This window comes from Mirounga angustirostris, unplaced genomic scaffold (genome assembly GCF_029215605.1).
Source record: "Mirounga angustirostris isolate CCGP_5_RB_7025 unplaced genomic scaffold, mMirAng1.0.hap1 SCAF_14, whole genome shotgun sequence".
Taxonomy (NCBI): domain Eukaryota; kingdom Metazoa; phylum Chordata; class Mammalia; order Carnivora; family Phocidae; genus Mirounga; species Mirounga angustirostris.
The window spans coordinates 88,131,537-88,156,749 of record NW_026991722.1 but is presented as its reverse complement, the minus strand read 5'-3'; the positions used below and the strand labels follow the sequence as shown (position 1 = coordinate 88,156,749).

Below are 25,213 nucleotides of genomic sequence, written 5' to 3'. Positions count from 1 at the left end.
TGCCCATAGCAACTCTTTTTAAATGCACTGTGGACTTGGAAATAAATTGAAATTCTTCAGGAAAATTGTTACTCAGACTTTGCAATGTCTCTGACATGCTGTGTCCTCATTACATGCTAATGTCTACATTAATGACATCACATTAATGAGGTGCTATATGATTAAAATACTGCAAGGTTTTTGGGTTTTGGTGATAATCTAAATGTTACTATGCAAATGAACTCTAAATGATGAATTACTTATGGTCAATATTAAAATTAGTCCATGATAGGGGCTCCTGTGTAGCTCAGTGGGTTGAATGTCTGACTCTTGATTTTGGCTCAGGTCATGATCTCAGGGTCATGAGATTGAGCCCCACAGCGGGCTCCATGCTCAGTGGGGAGTCTGCTTGACATTCTTTCTCTCTTCCTCTGCCCCTCCCCTGCTTGTGTGCTCTCTCTTCCTCTCTAATAGATAAATAACTCTTAAAAAAAATGAGTCCATGATAGTTTCTCTTGAATTATTTATCTGGTAAAAGGTGAATGGGTAAGAAAAGTACTTGAGAACTTTCACTTCTGGAAGAATACTAGGCAGATTAGGTTAAAAAGACCTTTCACCGCAAATCATTGGATAATGCATTGCTGGATTTACAGGAATTAAGGGAAATCTTACAACATCTTTCAAATGCAAAGCAAAATAAAACAAAACAACAAAAACAACATCTCAACTAAACACTGTGAGCTGAAACAGGAACCGTAAAAGATAAACACACATGAAAGGTTACCCTGCAAGTAGATATCCATATCAGCACAGCAGTTAAGAGTCCAAGCTTTAGGCTGATGACAAGGTAAGAAAGCTGAATATGAGATTCCAGCTTTAAGCCAAGGACCATAAAGGGAGCTAAAGTGAGATTGATAGAGCCCCATGGTTCTTTGCACAAGCAAATACAAATTCTCTATGAAGGAAAATATTCTTGAGTTGTCCCCTAGGATTTTCTCAGATCAAGCAGATATGAAGGTCACAATCAAAGATCACCAAACATACAAGGAAACAAGTTGTTGTTAAGGAGTTGGCTGAGACTACAAGATTGAGACCCCTGAGGACTTCAGATATTGGAAGGATCAGGTATAGAATATTAAATAACTATGCATAAAATATTTGAAGAAATAAGAGATGGGTTTACAAAAATGAGCAAGCAACAAGAAATTATCAAATATGACCAGGAAAAGAACCAATTAGAATATCTAGAAGTGAAAAATGTTGTTGGAATAAAAACGTCAGTGTCTTGGTTAAACAGCAAATTAGACCCAGATAAAGAAAGAATTAATGAACTGGAAGATGGATTTGAAGATATCACAGAATGCAGCACAGAGACAAAAAAGTTGAATATATAATAGAGAGGTTAAGAAAAGTGGAATAAGAAAGGCTAATATAGGTCTGTTCAGAATTCCAGTAAGTGAGACTAGAAAATGCAGGAGAGACAATATTTGAAGAGTTAATGGCTGAGAATTTTCCAGTATTGTTGACTTGAATGTATAGATATAGGAAGCATGATATATACAAAGCAGAATAAATAAAAATACCTAAATCAATGTGTTTAGGTATAGATTGACATTCAGACCTTGAAAGACTTCAAGCAGCCCATGGAAAGGGTCAAATGGGGGAAGAGTTGAGGCCTCCTTCCAACAACTAGCATCAATTTGTGAGGCATATTACGTGAACTACCTTGGAAGTGGATTCTCTGGCCCTCGTCAAGGCTTCAGATGATTATTTTTTAACTGGAATTTTCCAAGATTATTGTATATTGTATCAGGTTTACGTTGGTGAAAGGCAGGTTGTGAGATGTGAGTTGGAGTGAACAGTTCTTTTTTTTTTTTTTAAAGATTTTATTTATTTATTTGACAGAGAGATAGAGAGCACAGATAGTTAGAGTGGCAGGCAGAGGGAGAGGGAGAAGCAGGCTCTCCGCTGAGCAGTGAGCCCAACACGGGGCTCGATTCCAGGGCCCTGGGATCATGACCTGAGCCAAAGGCAGACGCCCAACCGACTGAGCCACCCAGGTGCCCCTGGAGTGAACAGTTCTATTAGTTCCTTCTATTTAGGTAGCATAAATGTCTGGATTTCCCCACATTTCACCAGTGGCTCAGGCGGCCATAACATTCCACATTAGCAGATTATCGTTCTAATTGGCCAATAAAAATGTAGGACATCAGGGTGCCTGGGTGGCTCAGACGGTTAAGCATCTGCCTTCGGCTCAGGTCATGATCCCAGGGTCCTGGGATTGAGTCCCACATCGGTCTCCCTGCTGAGCGGGGAGCCTGCTTCTCCCTCTACCTTTGTCTGCCACTACCCCTGCTTGTACTCTCTCTCTCCTGTCAAATAAATAAAAAATCTTAAAAAAAAAAAGTAGAACATCTGATCTATTTTAAGTGCCTGATTACTGAATGCACCCAGGGTTGTCCTTTGAAATAACTTAAAATAACTCCATTAGGATTGTTGTGCTAGTTTTTTTTTTTTTTTTAAGATTTTATTTATTTATTTGAGAGAGAGAGAATGAGAGACAGAGAGTATGAGAGGGAGGAGGGTCAGAGGGAGAAGCAGACTCCCTGCCGAGCAGGGAGCCCGATGCAGGACTCGATCCCGGGACTCCAGGATCATGACCTGAGCCGAAGGCAGTCGCTTAACCAACTGAGCCACCCAGGCGCCCTGTTGTGCTAGTTTTTTATTTTTATTTTTTAGTGCTGGGAGTGGTAGGAAGAATTCTGTCAAGACTCATCAAATGCTCTTCTGAAGTGCAAGTCCATTACATCATTCCACTGATGTCATTATACAATAAAATAGAACTTACAGAACATGAGTACTTCTTAATGTTTCGTTCTTCTCTTTTTATGGTTTTTCACAGAGCAAAATAATTTTAGAGAGCATTTTTTATGTTAGCTTTGCCACCCTACAAATGAGAAAGGTGCACTCCTGATAGAAACAGGGCATGGAAGCTTGACTAATCATTAGCAGTGTTGGTTACAGGGAAAATATATTGCAGCTACAGTTGATTCCTGGACACTAAGTTATTTGAATAGGTATGTAGAGTTTTTGTGATTGATGAACTAAAACAGTTTTGCTTTAAAGAATTGTAGCTTGAATAAAAAATAATGAAACCATATTAATGTAGATAAACCTTAACTGACATTTTATACTTTTGAGGGGAAATAAGGTCTTAAGTTGCTTTGACTAAAATTTCAAAATGAATTGTAGTCATAATTCTGGCATTATGGCTCTCTGGCCCCGAGAAATTCTTTAAAAGAATTTACTGTCTACTTCTCTAAAATGTCAATAATATAATTTACCTCTTTTTTTCAGGGATATAGTGAGGAGTTACTCTTTGGAAATGGAAAAATGTTACCTGTTAAGTTGTTATATCTCATCACTAGAAAATATCTTTTCACTGAACAACTATAGAGAAGATGGTTGTCATTGATCTTAAGAATTTATCACATACCTCAATGCACTAAAAATTTTGGGAAATTAAAGCACAGATCTTACTTGTGAGCAAAAGTAACTTTAAAACTTTGGCTTATGAAATATAGAAGTGTGGAGATTTGGTGTATGATATAATTATTTATAGTTGTATTTTGTAGAACTAGTGAGGTCTGATCTTTAGATTGAGGAAAGGGTTAAAGGCCACGATTTCTATATTTTTCTCTTCCTGTTAGCAGTTCAAGCACATTTTTTGTTTTGCAAAAGTGTCTACTGTAATAAGCATATAATATAGCCCTTCATTTGAAGAGGTGTCTGAACTATAAAATACAGTTGTATATTTTTAGATTTAATGATGTTCTTATTCATTTATAATTGGCAAATATTTGATTACTTATTAACATACTAGGCACTGTGATGAAGGCAAAAGAATTAAGATACACTTGAAAACAAAAAGGGTAGACTCTAAATCCTTGGGGAATAGGACTGTTTCTTTTTATTTTTGTGTTCCTGGTACCTAGCAGAGGACCCAGCAACAGTAGACTTTTATTGAAGGTTAGTTGAATGAATAGATGAATGAGAAGGACTTGATGGTTTCCCTCAAGAAACTTAGAGCCCTTAGATATAATAAGATGACTATACAGAGAGCCATACTGAACAATAGACAATAATAAATATGTGCTAAATAATTAGAACTTAGAGGCATTACAATTTAGAGGAAACACTAAAATAATTTTCAAACATGGTATTTAGAGTGCCCTTATCAGAATTTATAGTTGTAAGGTCAGGCAAAGTCTTCTTGAAGGAAGTGGGACTTGAACCACCCTAAAGGATTGGTAGGATTTGGGTAGAATATGCGTGGCATCATAGGTGAGGAGAATATCATGGCTGATATGGAAATGAGAAAACACGTTTATGGGCCGATGAAAAAAATAACCTTATTGGAAAACATTAAACTATAGTAAGGTTGTATTGGTAAGTGGTATTTTGACAAGAGTTTAGATTCCATATGGCAGTTTTGCCATTTACCACCCAAACTGATCTGCTATTCTAGCCATATCCATCTGCCAGTAGCCTGCCTGGCCCACAGCCTCTCAGCTGTTTGCTCAGATGGTTTGACAGATGCATAGGTGGCAAGAAATGGTCTTGTTAGTAAAGCTGCCCATTATGAATGCTAGCAAACCAGCATGACTTCAAGCTTTATGACTAATATTTCATGGTGATCTTGAATAAAAAATATAACTTTAAATGGTGGTGGGATAGGCTGAGCTTGCCTCATTATTCAGAGGTTACCACTGTGGTATGATACCGGACTGGAAGGTCTCTGCTCACCACACACTCTACTTCCTCAACACCTTGAGATGCCAGAATCAAGTGATTATTTCTTTGTCCACCAATAAAACACATATCTTTAGAGAAGGGACCATGCTTAGCTTACAATGAATGCATTTCTCAGTCTTTTCCTAAGATCAGGATTTAATAGAAAGGTCAGTAGAAAGAGTATAAGTTCATTGAATGCTGGTGAAGTATGAAAAATAGTAAGGGAACACTGCAGGATAAGGGACAAAGGAGAGAAAAGAGGCTTTAAGAACCAATGACAAATTTTATCCACATTACAGTTTTGCTCAGACTTTCACCTGGAGATAATTACAAATTGGCATAATGTTATTATGGGTGTTTGTAGTGCATCAGTCAGAATTGAATGTAGTTACTGGATGGAACTGTACAGTATGGACTGGCAGTGAGAAAAATTGAGTTCTCATTCTATCCTTGCCTGTTAATTAGCTATATACTTTTTGAACAAAATTGTTGATTTTTCCTTATTGAGGAAACCAGATGATGAGAACCAAGTGAAGTAATCTTTGAGTTTTCTTTCAGTCCTAAAATTTATGAATCTCTGTGGGCAATAGAACAACATAGCTGGGAATGAAATTCATAGATACATATAATAAAACACCTAACAATTGCAATATGGGTAAAAATACTTAATTGGGGGATGTGTTTATGTTTCTAACAGAGTGAAGCTAACAGTTGTTCACAAGGTATGTACTTTTATGAGTCAGAAATATCTTTTTACTGTACTCAATTATTGGTTAGCTATATTTATATTTATATTGTATTTAAAAGTAATACAATTTATATGAGCTGTCCAAGTGCAAGCATTGTTGATTGATTTTAGCTTCTCAATTTTTATTCATCTAGTAGAAGTAGAATTAGTTTGCAAATGTCTGAACATTAAGATATAGTAACAATTTAATACTAAATACACCTTCCAACAGATACGTACTTATAAGATCTGTCTAGTTTAGTAGAGCCTCCAGAATGTTGGTCTGTGGTAGAATAAGTCTGGGATGCCCTGTCTATCTTTAGATACCTCTGGTCAAATCTTTAGGAAGATATTTTGATTGGGGATTGATAGCTGAAGGCACAAAGCCAAGTTTATTAATTCCTTATATTGGAGTGAGCCTCTGTCCTGCCTCAGAACAGAGTTCAGTCCCCAGACTTGCTTTGGGACCTACCTTATCCTTCCAAGATGATTGGGGACCAGGTGGATCCCTTATGGTGACCACAAATTGTACCCCTCTCCCTTGGTATAAATCAGTGTCAAGGACATGGTTGCTGAGGTGTGGAAAGAAAATCAAGTATCACTTGATAGAGCTTTTGTCCTTTGTTAGACAGTATTTAAGTAATAATAAAAAAAACTGGCACATTAGAATTATGTCACAAAATGATTTCAGAAGAGAGCAGCAGTGTTGGGTGATTAGAAAGAAATTAGAGACCTATCATACATAGTATTCTTGATGGAGTGATTGTAGTGGTAAAAAAACAAACTCTAATTAAAGATGTCCTCATTTAAACACTGGCTAAATATTAAATACTTTTTACTGTCCTTTGTTAAAACGCATATTTTTAGAGAATGATCCATGTTAAGCTCACTATGAATGATTTTCTCAATCTTTCCCCAAGACCAGGATTTAATAGAGAGATGAGTAGAAAGAACATAAGCTCTGGTTTTTCACAGTTTAATTTTTTTGAAAAGGTTTTATTTATTTGACAGAGTAGACACAGCAAGAGAGGGAACACAAGCAGGGGGAGTGGGAGAGGGAGAAGCAGGCTTCCTGCTGAGCAGGGAGCCCAATGCAGGGCTCGATCCCAGGACCCTGGGATCATGACCTGAGCTGAAGGCAGACGCTTAACGACTGAGCCACCCAGGCGCCCTGATTTTTTTTTTTTTTTGCTAGTGAAAGTTAAGTGATATGTATCTCTAGAATTATCTTACAATACTTTTAAAATTAATTAGAGAGAGAGAGAATGTAAGTGGGGGGCAGAGGGAGAGGGAGAAGCAGACTCCCTGCTGAGCAGGGAGCCCAGTGACGTCAGGACCCTGGGATCATGACCTGAGCTGAAGGCAGACACTTAGCCGACTAAGCCACCAGGTGCCCCACATCTTAAGATACTTTTTAAGCCTGCTTCTTCCTCTCGCTCTGTCTGCTGCTCCCCCTACTTGTGCTCACTCTCTCTCTCTGTTAAATAAATAAATAAAATCTTAAAAAAAGGATACTTTTTAAGATACTTAAAAAAAAAAGTAATTTCTACACCAAACATGGGGCTCAGACTCATGACCCCAAGGTCAAGAGGCACATGCTGTAATGACTGAGTCAGCCCGGCGCCCCTTATGCTACTTTTCTTTCATGTGCCTCAGCGTTGAAATGTCTTTAGGAATGTTGCATTATATCATAAGAGTCTGACTATGGAAGAAATGCAACCATATTACAGGGAGTAAATTTTTCATGACTATAGCCCATAGATGTTAAATAAAAAAATGATAGCTGCTTGGATTTGATTGTGCGTAAAGTTGTGACTTAGAGTACTAGATTCATAGACTAGAGGTGGAAAGACGACAGGACACTTAGTATGAGAGGCAGAAAATGTTTTGCATACTTTATAAGAGAGATGAGAATCTTGAGTATAGTTTTGCATCACTTATTAATGGTAGAACCACTTAGTTGAAGTGTAGAGGCTTTTACTATTTCACCTTCACTTACTCAGCTGGTGTATAGGAGGATGATGGTAATTAAATGAATCTTTGGCTGCATTTGTGCAGGGAAAAACTTACTTGGCAGTCCCGATCACGGGACAGCACAGCCATGGAAGATTGTAGCATAACTGGAACACACACACACACACACGGGGAAAGAAAGAGAGGGAGAAAGTGCCCCCCCCCAAAAGTGCCCATGTATTTGTACCATTTTACACCTCCACCAGCAATGTAGAGTTCCAGTTGCTTGACATCCTTGTCAACACATGGTGTGCTCAGTCTTGTTAATTTCAGCTCTTTGCATGGGTGTATCATGACATTTCATTGTGGTTTTCATTTGTTTTACCCTGATTACCAATGTTGGACATTTTTTCATGTGCTTACTGACCATTTGTGTATCTTTTATGAAGTGTCTCTTCAGTTTGTGTGTTTTTAATGGGTTGTTTATATTTTTGCTATTGGTTAGTAGGAATTCTCAATATTTTCTGAAATCTTTTCTTTTTTTTTTTTTTTTTTTAAAGATTTTATTTATTTATTTGAGAGAAAGAGTGAGAGAGAGAGTGAGCACGAGAGGGGGGAGCGGGAGAGGGAGAAGCAGACTCCCTGCTGAGCAGGGAGCCCGATGCGGGACTCGATCCCAGGACTCTAGGATCATGACCTGAGCTGAAGGCAGTCGCTTAACCAACTGAACCACCAGGTGCCCCGAAATCTTTTCTTAGATATATATATTGTGAATATTTATTCCTGGTCTGAAGCTTACTTTTTCATTTCTTTAATTGAGATACCTTACATATAACATTAAATTAGTTTGAGGTGTACAACATAATGATTTGACATTTGCATTTATTGTAAAATGATTACCATAGTAAGCCTAGTTAACATCCGTCATCACATATAGCTACAGACTTTTTTTTTTTTAAAGATTTTATTTATTTATCTGACAGAGAGAGAGTGAGCACAAGCAGGGGGAACAGCAGGCAGAGGGAGAGGGAGAAGCAGTCTCCCCGCTGAGCAGAGAGCCCGATGTGGGGCTCGATCCCAGGACCCTGAGCTGAAGGCAGACACTTAACTGACTGAGCCACCCAGGCGCCCCAAACTTTTTTCTTGTGATAAGAACTTTAAGATCTATTCTCTTTGTAACTTTAATTTTTTTTTTTTTTTTTTTTTATTTGCGAGAGAGAGAATGAGAGACAGAGAGCATGAGAGGGAGGAGGGTCAGAGGGAGAAGCAGACTCCCTGCCGAGCAGGGAGCCCGACGTGGGACTCGATCCTGGGACTCCAGGATCATGACCTGAGCCGAAGGCAGTCGCTTAACCAACTGAGCCACTCAGGCACCCCTCTTTGTAACTTTAAAGTGTACAATTCAGTATGATTAACTATAATCACCATGCTGTGTGTTATATCTCCATGATTTATTTATTTTATAACTGGATGTTTGTACCTTTTGACCATCTTCATCCATTTTGCCCCTCCCCCACCCCCATTCTCTGCCTCTGGTAACCACCAATCTGTTCTCTGTATCTATGAGTTTACTTTTTTACTTATTTATTTTTTATATTCCACATATAAGTGAGATCATTACAGTATTTGTCTTTCTCTGTTTGAATTATTTCACTTAGCATAATGCCCTCAAGGTCATCCGTGTTGTTACAAATGGTAAGATTTCCTTCCTTTTTATGGCTAAATAGTATTCCATTGTGTATGTGTATATATATATATATATACACATACACACACTACATTTTCTTTATACATTCATCCACTGATGGACACTTAGGTTGTTTCTATGTCTTGACTATCATATAATCCTGCAGCAAACATGGGGGTACATATATCTTTCAAGTTAAGTGTTCTCATTTCCTTCACTGAGGAAGCTTCTTCCATAGTGTTTACACCAATTTACATTTCCATCATCTGTTCTCTTTTTCTCACATCCTTGCCAAGCCCTAGTTTTCTTTTCTTTTTGGTAATAGACATTCATTGTGATTTTGATTTACATTCTCTGATGATTAGGGATGTTGAGTACCTTTTTGTGTACCTGTTGGTCGTCTGTATGGAAAAATGTCTCTTCAGCTCCTCTGCCGATTTTTTAATTGGATTGTTTGTTTGTTTTTGCTGTTAGCTTGTAGAAGTTCTTTTTTTTTTTTTTTTAGATTTTATTTATTTATTTATTTGTCAGAGAGAGAGAGAGAGCACAGCAGGGAGAATGGCAGGCAGAGAGAGAAGCAGGCTCCCCGCAGAGCAGAGAGCCTGATGTGGGACTTGATCCCAGGACCCTGGGATCATGACCTGAGCCAATGGCAGATGCCTAACTCACTGAGCCACCCAGGCATCCCAGCTTGTAGGAGTTCTTTACATATTCTGGATATCAACCCCTTAGCAGATATATGATTGGCAAATATTTTCTATTTGGTGGGTTGCCTTTTCATTTTGTTGTGTCCTTTGCTGTGCAGAACCTTTTTAGTTTGATATGATCCCACTTGTTTATTTTTGCTTTTGTTGCCTTTGCTTTTGGTGTCAAATCCAAAAAATCCTCATCAACACTGGTGTCAAGGAACTTGCTATCTATGTTTTCGTTTAGGATTTTTTTTGGTTTCAGGTCTTATGTTTAAGCATTTATATCCATTTTGAGTTGATTTTTGTATATGCTTCATTCTTTTGCATGTGACTATCCAGTTTTCCCAACATCATTTATTGAAGAAACTGTTCTTTACCCATTGTATATTCTTGGCTCCTTTATTTTAAGTTATGTGTGGATGTGACCATGTGTATGTAGGTTTATTTTTAGGCTCTTTACTCTGTTCCATTGACCTATGTATCTGTTTTTATGCCAGTACCATACTGTTTTGATTACTTTAGCCTTGCAGTATAATTTGAAATCAGGAAGTGTGAGGTCTCTAGCTTTGTTCTTCTTTCTCAAGATTCCTTTGGCTATTTGAGGTCTTTGGTGGTTCCATACAAATTTTAGGATTGTTTGTTCTATTTCTGTGAAAAATGCCATTGGAATTTTTAAAAAAGATTTATTTATTTTAGGGAGAGAGAACACAGTGGGAGGGGCAGAGAGAGAGGTAGAGAGAATCACAAGCAGGCTCCTCGTTGAGCAAAGAGCCCCATGTGGGGCTCAATCCCAGGACCCTGAGATCATGACCTGAGCTGAAACCAAGAGTCAGATGCTTAACTGACTGCACCACCCAGGTGCCCTTGCCATTGGAATTTTGATAGGGATTGCACTGAATCTGTAGATTGCTTTGGAGAGTATGGACATTTTAGCAATGTTCTTCCAATCCATAGGTATGGAATATGTTTTCATTGATTTGTGTTATTTTCACTTTTACTTTTTAATTTTCTTAACAATCTGTGGATGAAAATTTTAACATTCTGATAAGATCTAATTTATTAATATTTTCTATTATGGAGTATGTTTTTTGTGTACTATCTAAAAAATCTTTGCCCACCCTTAAGATTTTCTCCTATGTTTTCTTTTGTAAGTGTCACAGTTTTCACTTTTACATTTAAGTCTATGATCTACCTCAGGTCAATTTTTGTGTGTGGTACAAGGTAATGTTGACATTCATTTTATTCCCCATGGATTGCCTGGCACCTTTGTCAAAAATCAGTTGACTATATATATAGTATATTTCTGGATTTTCTATTATGTAGTACTGATATATTTTATCTATCCTTATGCACATACTGCACTATTTTAATTATGATAGATTTATAATAAGTCTTGAAATTAGGTAGAGTAAGCCCTCCAACTTTTTTCCCAATCAGTGTCCTAAATTTTAGATGAGATACTTGGTGAGACTATGAATTTAACTATTGTAATTCAGCAACCCAAACAATTAAATTGTGTGTTTGATTTTTAGCGAGATCTTCCCAAGGTCTATAAGAAATAAAAGATTCTTTTAGGGATGTCATAGAAGCTCAGACCATGACTTGAGCAGAGAGTCAACAGACTTGAGTTTGTCATTTTTCTCTCTGTAACCACTGAAGTGGACTTAGAAGAATTCATCCCACATCACAGTCCTTATAGTCATCAGAACTGTGAAGTACACCAAGGCACTTACTTCAATTGTTACTTTCTTATAAACGACTATAGGTGATATTTTGATTAACTGTGATGTTACTGCATGCCATGGGTTATTAGCATCCCCTTTTCCATTGTCAGGGAGTTCATACTTCCTTTAAACACAAGGACTCAGGGGTGCCTGGGTGGCTCAGTTGGTTAAGCATCCGCCTCTTGATTTCCTCTCAGGTCATAATCTCAGCACGATGAGATCGAGCCCTGTGTCAGGCTCTGCATTGGGTGTGTGGAGTCTGCTTAAGATTCTCTCTCTCCCTCTCCCTCTGCCCCTTCTCCCACCACCCCACCTTTCCTGCACTCATGCGCATGCTCTCTCTCTCTCTAAAAAAAAGAGAAAAAAAAGTAAACCCAAGGACCCAAACAGAACAATCCCAGAATCCTGTATTTAGAAGACTTTTTCCTGGGATCTCAGCCTGTAATAATCCTGTATCAGCCTGGGTCCAGTCAGGAGACAGTGATTTAAACATGGGAAGCTTAGTGTAAAGAATTACTAAACTCTGGTAAAAAGGTATCTATTAAGATTTAAGAGAACTCTCTAGAATACCCTGATGTTTAGGGAGAGTACCCAAGAAAGGAGAAACCTGGAAGGGTGTCCCTTCCTCAGGACTAGGGACCTTGTTGGAGAAGGTGTAGTTGTAGCCTATTGGATGGCAGAGGTTTCTGGTTTGCCTGGGCCAGATCTGGTCTGCAGTGTATAAGCAAGCATGAAGCAACTCTTGGGCACCAGCAAGCCTTACACTGGTCACCTCAGTCTGGTGACCAGTCACATGGCCATGCAGATGAAGAGTGGCGCCACTCATGCACGAGGCCTGGAGTACATGATGTCCACATTGGTAGGGATATGGCATTGGGTTGTAAGAACCTCCAGGGGAAGGAACAAGCAGGGGTTGAAGCATTATTGTGGGCAGGAGGCCTAGAGTGTGCAGCATCTGTGTTGAGAGGGCTACAGAAAAATAATCACCAGGCTGAGTCAGGAGCTATGAATTTGTTAGGGGACTGTATGTTCTTATTTATTTTTTAAAGACTTATTCGTTTATTAGAGAGAGAGTGAGTGCAGCAGGGAGGGGCAGAGGGAGAGGGAGAAAGAGTCTTAAGCAGGCTCTGCAATGGGCATGGAGCCCTATGCAGGGCTCAACCTCATGACTCCGAGATCAGACCTGAGCTGAAACCGAGAGTCCAACGCTTAACCAACTGCACCACCTAGGTGCCTGCCCCAGGGGGCTGTATGTTTTTAACACTTGGCTGGGGCAGAGTGCCACTAGATGTCCTCATACCACTGATCCCCAAGGCAGCAGCCAGAAAAAAAATCAGAACGGCTTCCTGCTCTGGTCCTCTAGTGCCCTCTACTAAGAAAGCTCAATATCAAGTTGACTGTAAGGGAGACTTCCATCCATTACTGCAAAGCAGGTATTGAAGGGTGAATTGAATGTGAGGCTGAGAGACAATAAAGTAATAACAGACAAATCCATCATCTAATTCCTCAGGTCAGTAAGATGCTTTCTGTTTGAGTCTTAGCTGCTCTGCACTGTGTGGACTGGGAATGTTCTCAGGCAAGAAGCTATATATATATTTTTATATATATTTATATATATATAAATACACACACATGCACACATATAATTCTTGCCAACTACAGTTCTCTTCTTTCAAGGGTTGACTCCTTTCCACCTTCTGCCTGATTGTGGTTGTTATTTTCCTTTAATAGTTATTTTTTAGTTAATCATTTATAACATTTATTTTGGGAGGGCCTATATAGCTTATTCTGCCATTACTGGAGGTGGAACCTACATTTTTATTATGGAAAGAAAAATTTAAAGATCTGAAAGATATTTGTTAGAATAATTATATCTAACATGTATTGAACATTCACCGTGAATGAAATGAAATATTTTATTTCAACCTCAATGCTAGGTAGTTATTATCTCTAGTAGTTTTTCAGATCAAGGATATTGAAGCTCAGAGAGGTCCTTATTTTACTAAGATCATATGACGCAGCTAGTATTTGAGTGCAAATGTGTTCTACTCCACAGTGCATGCCCAATACTTACAGATACAGGCATAAGCACATATTTGTTCATAGTGTTGGTATAACAAGTCAAAAAAGTGTTCAGTAGTGTTTTGGCTTGTGCATTAGGATTACAGGCTCGTAAGTGCAAAAATAGTGTGCCATCTCTTTTTTGTGATGAATTCTTATGTTACAGGGAGCATAGTAGATTCTCAGGTATTTGCTAAATTGGATTTATTTCAATCTAAAAAGCCATGCAAATAATTGTTAGTACTGTACTATGAAGTTATTAAGTAAAAAATACTTTTAGGTTTATAATAGGTCAGTTAATTCTTCTTAAATATGTGTTGGTTTCCAGATTTATTTTCATGTTCCCGTGAGTTTTTAATTAATATTCAGTATATAAGAATGAACTCTTTGTTATATTCATGACACCTGCACAGACTCCATTTGTAGTATTTATGTCCTCTTTGTTGGAAACCTTACGGAATATAGAATCAGAGTATTTAAATAAAATTATTTATAAAGGAAGAAATGCATTCTGTTATGTAAGTTATTTTTAAAAATGTTTCCGTTTCCCCAGAGCGATCCTACTTTTAATCATCCATTTAAAAAAATATGTGAATGTGTTTCTGCCTGTAAGATTTGTGCTAGAGAGTAACTAATAAAAACAAAATTTTGAATGAAAAAAAATTTTTTTTTAAGATTTTATTTATTTATTTGAGAGAGAGAGAATGAGAGAGAGCACCTGAGAGGGGGGAGGGTCAGAGGGAGAAGCGGGCTCCCTGCCGAGCAGGGAGCCTGATGTGGGACTCGATCCAGGGACTCCAGGATCATGACCTGAGCCGAAGGCAGTCGCTTAACCAACTGAGCCACCCAGGCGCCCCGAAAATATTTTTTTAAAGACCAGAATATTTTAGTTGTTGACCATTTTAAAGATACATTAAGTATAAAGAAAAATTACAAGTAATTTAAACTCCAGTAAGTCCAATAAACATTTTTTTCCATCTGATATGTCCTGAACACCTTTTTATGACTGTAGAAAGTTTTAAAAAATGTGACTTGGAATAATTAAATACTGTTTTATTATATGCAGGTATTATAATTTTATTATGATTTATTTATTTCACTATTTTTCTATTTGGGGTCTTGAAGGTAGCTTCTAGTTTTCAACATTAAAATAATAACATGCCCATGATTATTCCATAGTATAAATTCCCACAATTACAATTACAATTAAGGGGTGCTCTGATTTTTGTGGCCAATGAGATGTAATTCCAAATTATCCTCCAAAAAGCTTTTATTAATTTATATTTTCATCAGAATCATATGAGAATACTTATTTTCACCATGCCTTTGCCAATGCTGGAAGTTATAATTAAAAAAACACACACAAAACCTTCGTATTTTTGTGAGGTAAAAGAATGGTTTCTTTGTCAATTTGCATTTCTTTGATTCTTGTGAGGGTAATATTTTGCAGATATTTACTGACTACTATTAATTTTCTGAGGGTAAATTACTTATTCATGTTCATTCATCACTCCTCAAAAATGATTTTTTAAAATTTCAAACAGATTGAATTGAAAATAGTTTTTAATAAGGGTGAATTTTGATAAAACTGATTTATTCAGAATTTTTTTTCCCACTATTCCTCTTCCAGGTTTTCCTACTCTAAGTACTATTTTGCCTTTATGTAGATGAAAAGATGGCAAAGGAAAAGTGGGGAAAAGGGAGAAGGAGGGAACAAATGAGAGAATCAGTGTAAAACTCTTGGCATTTATTAACCACCTTAAAAAAATCCTTAGTATTGCCACTGTTGTTATTGTTATATTACCATTAAAATATACTTGTTTTCTATTGGATTTATTTAGGTTCCTACTTTTTAAGATTTTAGCTAGTTGGGTTCTTGCAGATCTGCTTCAGTTCACTGCTTTACTACATATAGATGTGACTCTGAACAAATTACCTAATCTATCTGAGCCTCAGTTTCTACCTCTCTAAAATAGAAATAACATTTATCTCATAGGTTTCCTGTGAGGGTTACATGTGGAAATGAAGTAATGTTTAGCTCAGTGCTGGCACATAGTAAGTGGTCAATTAATGCTTGTGTTTGAAAAGATATTCTTGAGGGGCTTCTGGGTGGCTCAGTCAGTTTAGCCTCTGACTCTTGGTTTTGGCTCAGATCGTGATCTCTGGGTTGTGAGATCGAACTCTGGGTGGGGCTCCATGCTCAATATGGAGTCTGCTTGAGATTTTCTTCCTCTCCCTCTACCCTACGCCTCCTTGTGCACTCTGTCTCTCTCTCTAAAATAAATAAATAAAATCTTAAAAAAAAAGATATTCTTGATTTAACAGGTTAAATCTCAACCATTATACATTTTCTTATTAAAAGGATCTTTCGTGGCGCCTGAGTGGTGCCTGGCTGGCTCAGTGGGTTAAGCGTCTGACTCTTGGTTTCGGCTCAGGTCATGAGATTGAGCCCCGCTTGGGGCTTCTAGCTCAGAATGGACCCTGCTGGAGATTCTCTCTCTTTCTTTCTGCCTCTCCCCTCTGCCCCTCTGCTTGCTTGCACTCTTTTTCTCTCTAAAATAAAAAAAAATAAATAAAAGGATCTTTCTGAAAGTTACTCTTCCACAAAAGAAGTAACTTTTTAGTAGAGGAGATTTCAGACAGTATGGTAGGTGGTAGGGGAAAGCTTTTTGAGTAAGGAGCATCTTTTGGTGAGGAGAAGGAAGCCTGAGGGAAGTAATTGTATTTTTGAAGAGAAAGAAGAATTCACAAATGCAGAGAAAAATTTTGTGTGAAAAGTCAGCTGTTCTTAAGCTTGAAGCCCTCACCTGAATTGCTGCCATGTTGTGATGCATTTTGAAGGTGCAAATATGTGCTCAACAATGACTGCATGGATTGATAGGAGAGGACAAAAAACTATTAAATAATGGCATCATTAGCTTTTTATTTTCCTAAAGCAGGTCCTTTAGGGAAGTGACTTACTAATGAAGCTAGAACGGCTGATTTATCTTAATCTAGGTTCTGATATAATAGGTTATGATTAGTCTCCATAGGTCCCTGCCACGTGGTATTGCAGGCTTAAAAGTTTTTATTGATAGTGGTTTCCAAAAGGCGTAGGGAGACTGCCATATAAATAATATTTGGCTGGTAATTCCCCTTCTCCAGGGACTCAGCAGGCTTCAAGATTTGATAAATTATAAGGAACTGAAACAAATGAAAAATGGAGGGGCAAAATCATCATTATCTCAGTCCTTGTTAAATAATTATTAATATGGTCTTCTGAATAATTGGTGTTGTATGGCTTTCAGTTAAAGGCAACTTGTCCAATTCTTTGTGATTTTGTTTGGCTTAAAAACTTACACTTTTATCTTGTTCCTTAGATTTCCAATTTGCTTGTAGTCATCAGCCAGCCTTTTTAATTCTCTACTTTTCTGATGAGAAAATTACAAAAAATGAAAACCATTGTTCGTTTTTCCTCACATTACTTAAATTATTACTTAACCTAGGATAAATTGCTTCAGTGCTTCTTAAATTTTTCTATCAAAGTATCCCTAAAGATAGAGTTTATTACTGCTTCTTGTGAAGTTTGTCCAGAGCTGGCTGATGTGAGTGGGTGAACTCTTTTTTACACTTAGTGATTCACATGAATTTTGTATTTTACTTATTCCATCTGTGGTTTGGTTTTCTTCTCCATCACTGACTCTTTGCCAAGTGGTTTCCATATCAGTTTGGGAAGTACAGAGTGTTGTTTCTGTCTTTTGGATAAAACCTAAATTAGACGGAGGGACTGCTGGAAGGTTATAGAGGATACTTTGCAAGGGCTTCATCTAGGAATTGCTTCAGATCATATTCAGGTTGGGTACCATTTTCTTGCTTCCTTTAGGTTTATGAGAAGAATACGGTCATTTCAACAATAGGCTTGGCATTGAACTGTGGCTCTGCTATTTTCTTTGCTAGCTGTGTGACCATGAATAAATCACCTAATCTTTCTTAGGGTTTGTGCCCTTGTTTATAAAATGGGAGTAATGGTGCAGCTGACTCATTGGGTTATTTCAAGGCTAGAGGAGACAACACATGTGAAATGCTGAGCACACCGAAGACTCTCAGATACTGACTTTTCCTCCTTGTCCCTAGCTGCCCTGAATTCCCTCTGAGAGCCTGAGAGAGCAGAACTAGAGCTCACTGAAGTGCCTGAAGGGTGGATCTCCGTGGCTGCCCAGGTTGAGTGTTGTTGATCTGTGCTATCTGGAAGAGTGTCTTTAGGGATCAGGCCAGCCCTATCCCAGTGGTGGTGGCAGTGATGGAGGTCGTGGAGTTTTTCTTTTTGAAGCGCTCACACCCTTTTTACTGAAAAATGTCTGTTAGTAATAGTAAACAGTTATCCTGGCTTTCAATAGTATGGAGCCAATCAAAGGGTGGAAAAAAAACCACACCAAGATTCAACTCTGAGGTCTCGTGGCAAACACAGTGGGAAGGCCTCCAGATTTTCGAGTTGCCAATCCTCATTAAGGTTATAGTGAGAACAGATCTTTGTAAATCTGTCGTGAGGTTAACTGAATTATTTATTTTAAAATTAATATCCTAAATACCTGAGAACAGGGATCTTTGGGCTCCTTTTAATGGCACTTACCAACTTCATATTGTACGTGCTTTGCTTTTGATATTCTTTTAGGCACTGGTGATACAACAGTGAAAAAACAGACTTAGAATCTGTGATTACAGAATTTTCACATTTATATACTAGTTGAGAAGACTGAAAATAAGTAAAATAATATGAATTGTGATAAATGCTGAGAGATAAGTACACAGTATTAAGGAATAATAAGAGAGACCTGATTTAGATAGGATAGTTAGGGAACCATTTCTGAGAAGATGACTTTTAATATGAGACCTGGAAGCTAAGAAGCATTTAGTTTTGTGAGGAGACTGGAGCATAAATTCTTTGAGGTAAGAGAAATTCTTTGTGTTCTGTGTACTGACAGAGGGGCTCCAGGTTGCAGTATAGTGCTTGAGGGGCAGAGTGGTAGGAGATGAAATTGGGCAGGTGGCAGGGGCCAGAACATGTAAAAGCTTTATTTTAAGAGCAGTAGGAAGCCATTTGATGGGTTTAATTAGAGGAGTGGCATGACCTGAATTGCATTTTTAAAAGATCACTCTAGAAGCTGGGAGGAGAATAGATTATAAGGGGGCCAAAAGTGGAAATGGGGAGGTATCTAAGTGAAATGTGGTGATATCTTGGACTTTGGTAGTAGCATTGAAGACAGAAAGAAGTGGAGGTATAGGAGATAAATTTTTGGAGAGGGCACTGATGGGACTTGCTAATGAAATGTGGTACAAGGAAAACAAAGAGGCAAAGATGACACCTGTCAGAATGGCTAAAACCAGAAGCACAAGAAGCAGCAAGTGTTGGTGAGGATGTGGAGAAAAAGGAACCCTTGTGCACTGTTGGTAGGAGTGCAAACTGGTGCAGCCACTGTGGAAAACAGTATGGAGGTTCCTCAAAAGATTAAAAATAGAACTACCCTATGATCCAGCAATTGCACTACTGGGTATTTACCCAAAGAATATAAAAATATTAATTCAAAGGGATACGTGTGCCCCAATGTTTATAAGCAGCATTATTTACAATAGCCAAATTATTGAAGCAATCCAAGTGTCCATGGATAGATGAGTGGATAAAGAAGATGTGGTATATATACATAATGGAATATTACTCAGCCATTAAAAAGAATGAAATCTTGCCATTTGCAACAACATGGATGGAGCTAGGAGACTATAATGCTAAGTGGAATAAGCCATTCAGAGAAAGACAAATACCATATGATTTCACCTACATGTGGAATTTAAGAAAGAAAACAGATGAACAAAGGAAAAAAGACAACCCAAGAAACAGACTCTTTTTTTTTAATATTTTATTTATTTATTTGAGAGAGAGAGTGAATGAGCATGAGCAGGGGTGAAGGGGGCAGAGGGAGAAGCAGACTCCCTGCTGAGCAGGGAGCCCAATGTGGCGCTTGATCCCAGGACTTTGGGATCATGGCCTGAGCCAAAGGCAGCAGTTTAACTGACTGAGCCACCCAGGTGCTCCAAGAAACACTCTTAACCATAGAGAGCAAACTGATGGTTACCAGAGGGGAGGTGACTAGGGGAATGGGTGAAATAGGTGATGGGGATTAAGGAGGGCACTTATCATGATGAGCATTGAGTAATGTATAGAGTTGTAGAATCACTATATTGTACACCTGAAACTAATCAAACACTATGTTAACTATATTGTAGTTAAAAATAAAAAACTTGGGGCTCCTGGGTGGCTCAGTCGTTAAGCGTCTGCCTTCGGCCCAGGTCATGATTCCAGGGTCCTGTGATCGAGCCCCGCATCAGGCTCCCTGCTCCGCAGGAAGCCTGCTTCTCCCTCTCCCACTCCCTCTGCTTGTGTTCCCTCTCACGTGGTCTCTCTCTCTGTCAAATAAATAAAATCTTGAAAAAAAAATAAATAGAAGACTTAATATTTTAAAAATACACACATATATGCTGAAAGAAATTTACAAAGTAAAAGTGGTCAATACCACATGGCAATAATAAAAAACCAAAAGGAAGGCAAAGATGACTTTGAGGTTTCTGTTTTTTGTAACTGTGGGGAGGGATAGACTAGGGCAGGAGAGGAATGAAATCAAAACTTCTGTTTAGGACATGTTAAATTTGAGACACCTTGGATGATATACTCAAGGAGAGATATCAAATAGGCAGTTGGATATTTGAATCTGTAGTTCAGAGAAGAGGTCAGGGCTGGAAATAAAAATTAGGACTTATCAGCATGTAAATGGTATTTAAAACCTTGGGATAGTATGAGATCACTACGGATCATGTGTAGTTTAAATAAGAGAAGAGGGCTTGGTACTGGATCCTGTGAATCTCCTGCATTTAGAGACTGAACTGAAGAGTCAGCAGAGGAGAGAAGAGAGGAAGCTGCCAGTGCAGTAAGAAGCATTAAGTGGGAGAGGGCAGTGTCATCGAAACTGAGAAAGACTCTTGTTTCAATAAAGGGTCACGGACAAATGTGTCAAAACCAAGGGAGAGGTTGAGTAAGATGATTTTAGAGAACTGACCATTACATTTGACAATATAAAGATATTGTTGGCTTTGGTAGGTGGTTTCAGGGGAATGGTGCTGCCAGACATTGTATTCATATGACAGGAAGAGTGAAGGGGGTTTTGAGAAAGTTGGGGTTAACCAAGTTGGAGGACAGTATTTTGGGGGAAGCATAGCTGTGAAGGGAAGCAGAGAAATGGATGATATTTAGTTTTTTACATGCCTAAATATTGTACCTGACTTCATCCCAAACCTGTGAAGGAGGCATCGTCTAAAGCTAAACGTCAAGAGTCAGCTATATGTGGGACTTGAACTTCTGTTTTACCCTTGTTTATCAGAATAATGATAAGTAATTCCTTCTGCTGCAATCCTTTCTGTTCAAATTATTCAGATTTTACTCTTACCCAAGGAGATATGATAATGATTTGTTATTTTAAACCCAACTGGATATTCAGTTCCTCTGTGCTTTTGTAGATTTTCTGTCTGCTTTCTCTATCAGCCATTAAAAGAGGTATTTGAAGTTTTCTACAATAAATGTGGCTGTTGGCTTTCCCCTTTTAGTTTAGTCAATTTTTACATTATATATTTTGATATGTTATTGGGTTGTATTAGTTACTCAGCTTTTGCAGCATAAAAAAACAACCTTAGCAATCTCTGTGGCATAGAACAATAAACATTTATTTTTTGCTTGTGGATCTGGGGTCGACTTTGTAGTTCTGCTTCAGGCTGCAGGTTGAGTTTAGTTCTACTTCATGTGTCAATTGTTTTACAGCCCCTGCTGAGGGGGTAAGCCTATTTGGGACATTCTCTTCTTATGATAGATCAGTGTGCAGACACATTTAAGGCCTCTGCTCATGTCATGCTGAGAATCCATTAGCTGATGCAGTAATGTGGCCAAGCCCAACATTAAAAAGAGTAGGGGAGAATACCTTTAGTGAGATGCAGAAAGAAGTGTATGTTTGTTGAATAATAACTCACTTTATCATATGAAAGTATGTAGATTTAGAATTATGATATTGTCTTGCTGGATTAACTTTTAAAATTATTACTGTGAAATGTCTCTATCTGTGGGAATGCCACTTTTGTTAATGTCTGATACTCATGTTGCTATGCCAGCCTTCATTTGATTTGTGTTATATCTTTTTCTATTCTTGTACTTGTGACTTTAAATATAAAGATACAGAAAGTATCTCTTGGGGTGTCTGGGTGGCTCAGTCAGTTGGGTATCTGACTCTTGATTTTGGCTCAGGTGATGAACTTGGGGTCATGAGGTTGAGCCCTACATCGGGTTCTGCACTCAGTGGGGAGTTTGCTTGGGATTCTCTCCTTCTTCTCCCTCTGCCCCTCCCCCATTCGTGCTCTCTCTAGCTCTCAAATAAATGAATAAATCTTAAAATAAAATGTCTCGTAAAGAGAAAGAGTTTGGCAGCGGGTTTGTCTCACTTTGTAGCTGTATGATTTGGGAAAAGTTTCATAACCACCTCTTTTGTGTAATAGGCATTATAAGAATGTCTCCCAAGACATTGTGAGGGTTAGTGATAAACTATGGAAAGCACCCAGCACTCCGTGGGGCACAGAATTAGCAGTTCAATGAATGATAGCCACAAAAGTTTTTGGAAAATAAAACACCTACATATATGCAGTAGAACTTAGTGATGATTTATAGTGGCAGGACTGCTATGGTAAGATGGGGCTCTTGTTAATTCTAAAATAGGTGTCATTGGGATGCCTGGGTGGTTCATTTGTTAAGCATCTGCCTTTGGCTCGGGTTATGATCTCAGGGTCCTGGGATCAAGTCCTGCATCGGGCTCCCTGCTCAGTGGGGAGTCTACTTCTCCCTTTGCCTCTGCCTGCCACCCCCCTGCTTGTGCTCTCTCTCTCTGTCAAATAAATAAATAAAATCTTAAAAAAAAAGGTGTGTCTCTTACAGGTCACATATTGGGTTTTATTCCATTTTTTTCCAGTAACAGTTATTGAGATATAATTCACATTTGATTATATCCTTTGAAAGTATATAATTCAGTAGTTTTTAGCATCTTCACATAGTTATGCATGCATCACCACTAATTCCAAGAACATTTTTATCATAGTAAAAAGAAAGTATAAGTATCCATTAGCAATCAGTACCCATTTTCCCTATCCCCTCGACCTCTCAGCCTCTGACAGCTATGAATCTACTTTCTGTCTCCATGGATTTGCCTATTCTGGATTTCATATAAATAGAATCATAAAGGGCACCTGGCTAGCTCAGTCAGTGGAGCCTGTGACTCTTGATATTGGGGTTGTGAGTTTGAGTCCCACATTGCTTATAGAGATTACTTGAAAAAATCTTTTAAAAAAATAGAATCATACAATACCTGGTCTTTTGTGCATGGCTTCATTCATTTAGATCATTTTTTAGGCTCATCTATGTCATAGCATGTATTAATATTTCATTCTTTTAAAAATATTTTTCTCTTATTCTTCCTCAGTTCATTATTTTCTATTGGCCTGCTTCTAGTTTATCAGTAGTCTGCTGTTAAATTCATCTCTTGAATCAAAATTTCAGTAGTTTTTCTGTTTGATTGCTTCCATTTTATATTTTTAGTATATTTTAATTCTCAGCTATAATTCTCAATCTTTTTTCAATATTTTCTATTTGTTTCTCCATTTCCTTAAACATATTAATCATGGTACTTTAAAAGTTTTTAATTGCTACTCTATTTTCTGAATCACCTGTGATTTTCTTATTTTTTCTCTTGGTTGTCTGCCTTGTCTTCTCTGGCATATCTGGTGAATTTTGATAGAGAGGTGGACATTGTGTATAGAGATGAGGTTTTCTTCTGGAGAGGTTCTGTTTCCTCTGCTAAGGTAGAGAGAGTGGGGCTGCTCACTTTAATCCAGTCAGATTGAGTTGAGGCTAGCCTTCTAGAACTTCCAACTGAGAGCTCTGTGTGTTTACCAGGGCTTCTTGCTCTGATGAGTTCTAAACTCTAATTCTTGTCTCTTTTTCCTGCTCTTTGAAGGCTTTTTGCTTAGCCTTTTGTCCTGCACTATTTGGCAAATGTCTTAAGGAGAAAGCTGGCTGCATGTCAGGTTTAGTTCTCTACCTCTCTCTTCTCTCTGGGATCGTGGCCCTTCAGGTTTCTAATTTTGTTTTACTAGCCCTAGGAGACAAGCAAAAGCTCTGCTTGTTTCTGTTTTCCAGAAGCAACCTTCTGTCTGGAGGGAAGCCTGGATGGATTCTCAGCCTCTTGACCTTTGCCCAGAATTAGCAATGTCCTCAGGGGGAGAGGGGCAGCTGAGTATTTGCTCACCTCTTTGTTCTTTTCTCCTTTCTGGAATCTTGGCTTCTCTAGTTTTAGTTGCTTTATCAGCTCTCTCTGATGTCTTTAAACAGTTTTAAAAAATATATTATTTGGGGGTGGCTGGTTGTCTCAGTCGGAGGAACACGTGATCTCTTGATCTCAGGGTTCTGAGTTTGAGCCTCACATTGAGTGTAGAGATTACTTAAATACATAAACTTAAAAATGTATATTATTTGGATTTTGGGGAATATTTTTGATGAGAGAATTGGTCTGTAACAAACTACTCCATTATACTTGAAATCAATGGTTTGACCTAACTGGATAATCTCACTCCTTTTGTTAATCAGTGTGTTGAGCGGTGTTGGTCAGAGAAACAAACTAACTTTTATAGTTTATTCATATCTATGCAGTTTACCACCAGTTATTCACTGTGAGGGGGTAAAATTTTGATATGAATTACTTCACACCTTGTAATTAGAGATTCATAAGATACGTGTATGAAACACTAGTTGGTGAAAAGCTTTTATATAATTAGAAAACATTTTGAAAGATTTAAATTCATTTGGTCTTTTCAACTTTGTGAGGATAAACCTTATCTTCTTTAATTTTCCAACTAAGAGTTGAGCTTGAAAAGACTATGACTTGCCTTCTATCTTTCATTTGTTGCTTTTGAGTAGAATTAGGTCTCAAACCCAGATCGTATGATCCCCAGTCCACATTTTTCCCACCTTCCCCCATTTGGAACTTGAGAAATTAGTTTTTATGTAAATCAATTTGTCTCATTGCCTAATAAAGAATTATAAAGTATTATAACTATAAAGTAGTGTATCACTTACAGATGTACTCAAAGGATACACTTTCTCTCTTTAATTTGTCCTAAATAGAACATGGGTTCACAAATAGTTCTGTGTTTTGCTTTAACTGTCAACACTTGAAAGTGATAAATTTTACTTCTGTCTGGTCTGTTTTTCTTCATCCTCTACTTCATAAAATGACCAAAGCAAAACTGAAGTGCCAGAAGAGAAATAAGGCCCTGAATAATCCATAGATAGAGGAGTTGTTTTCTTCTATTACTAATAGACCCAGATTACTATGAGGATCCCTGATTGTTAAAATATTTTGGTCAGTTGGGCGCCTGGTGGCTCAGTTGGTTAAGCGACTGCCTTCGGCTCAGGTCATGATCCTGGAGTTCCGGGATCGAGTCCCACATCAGGCTCCCTGCTTGGCAGGGAGTCTGCTTCTCC

General features: G+C 38.0%; 1 protein-coding gene across 3 annotated transcripts in view; it reads left to right on the top strand.

Annotated features, from left to right (window-relative positions):
- TTC28 (tetratricopeptide repeat domain 28) overlaps nt 1-25,213 on the top strand; it is a 629,548-nt gene that overhangs the window by 105,768 nt on the left and 498,567 nt on the right. The gene's annotated exons all lie outside the window — the stretch shown is intronic.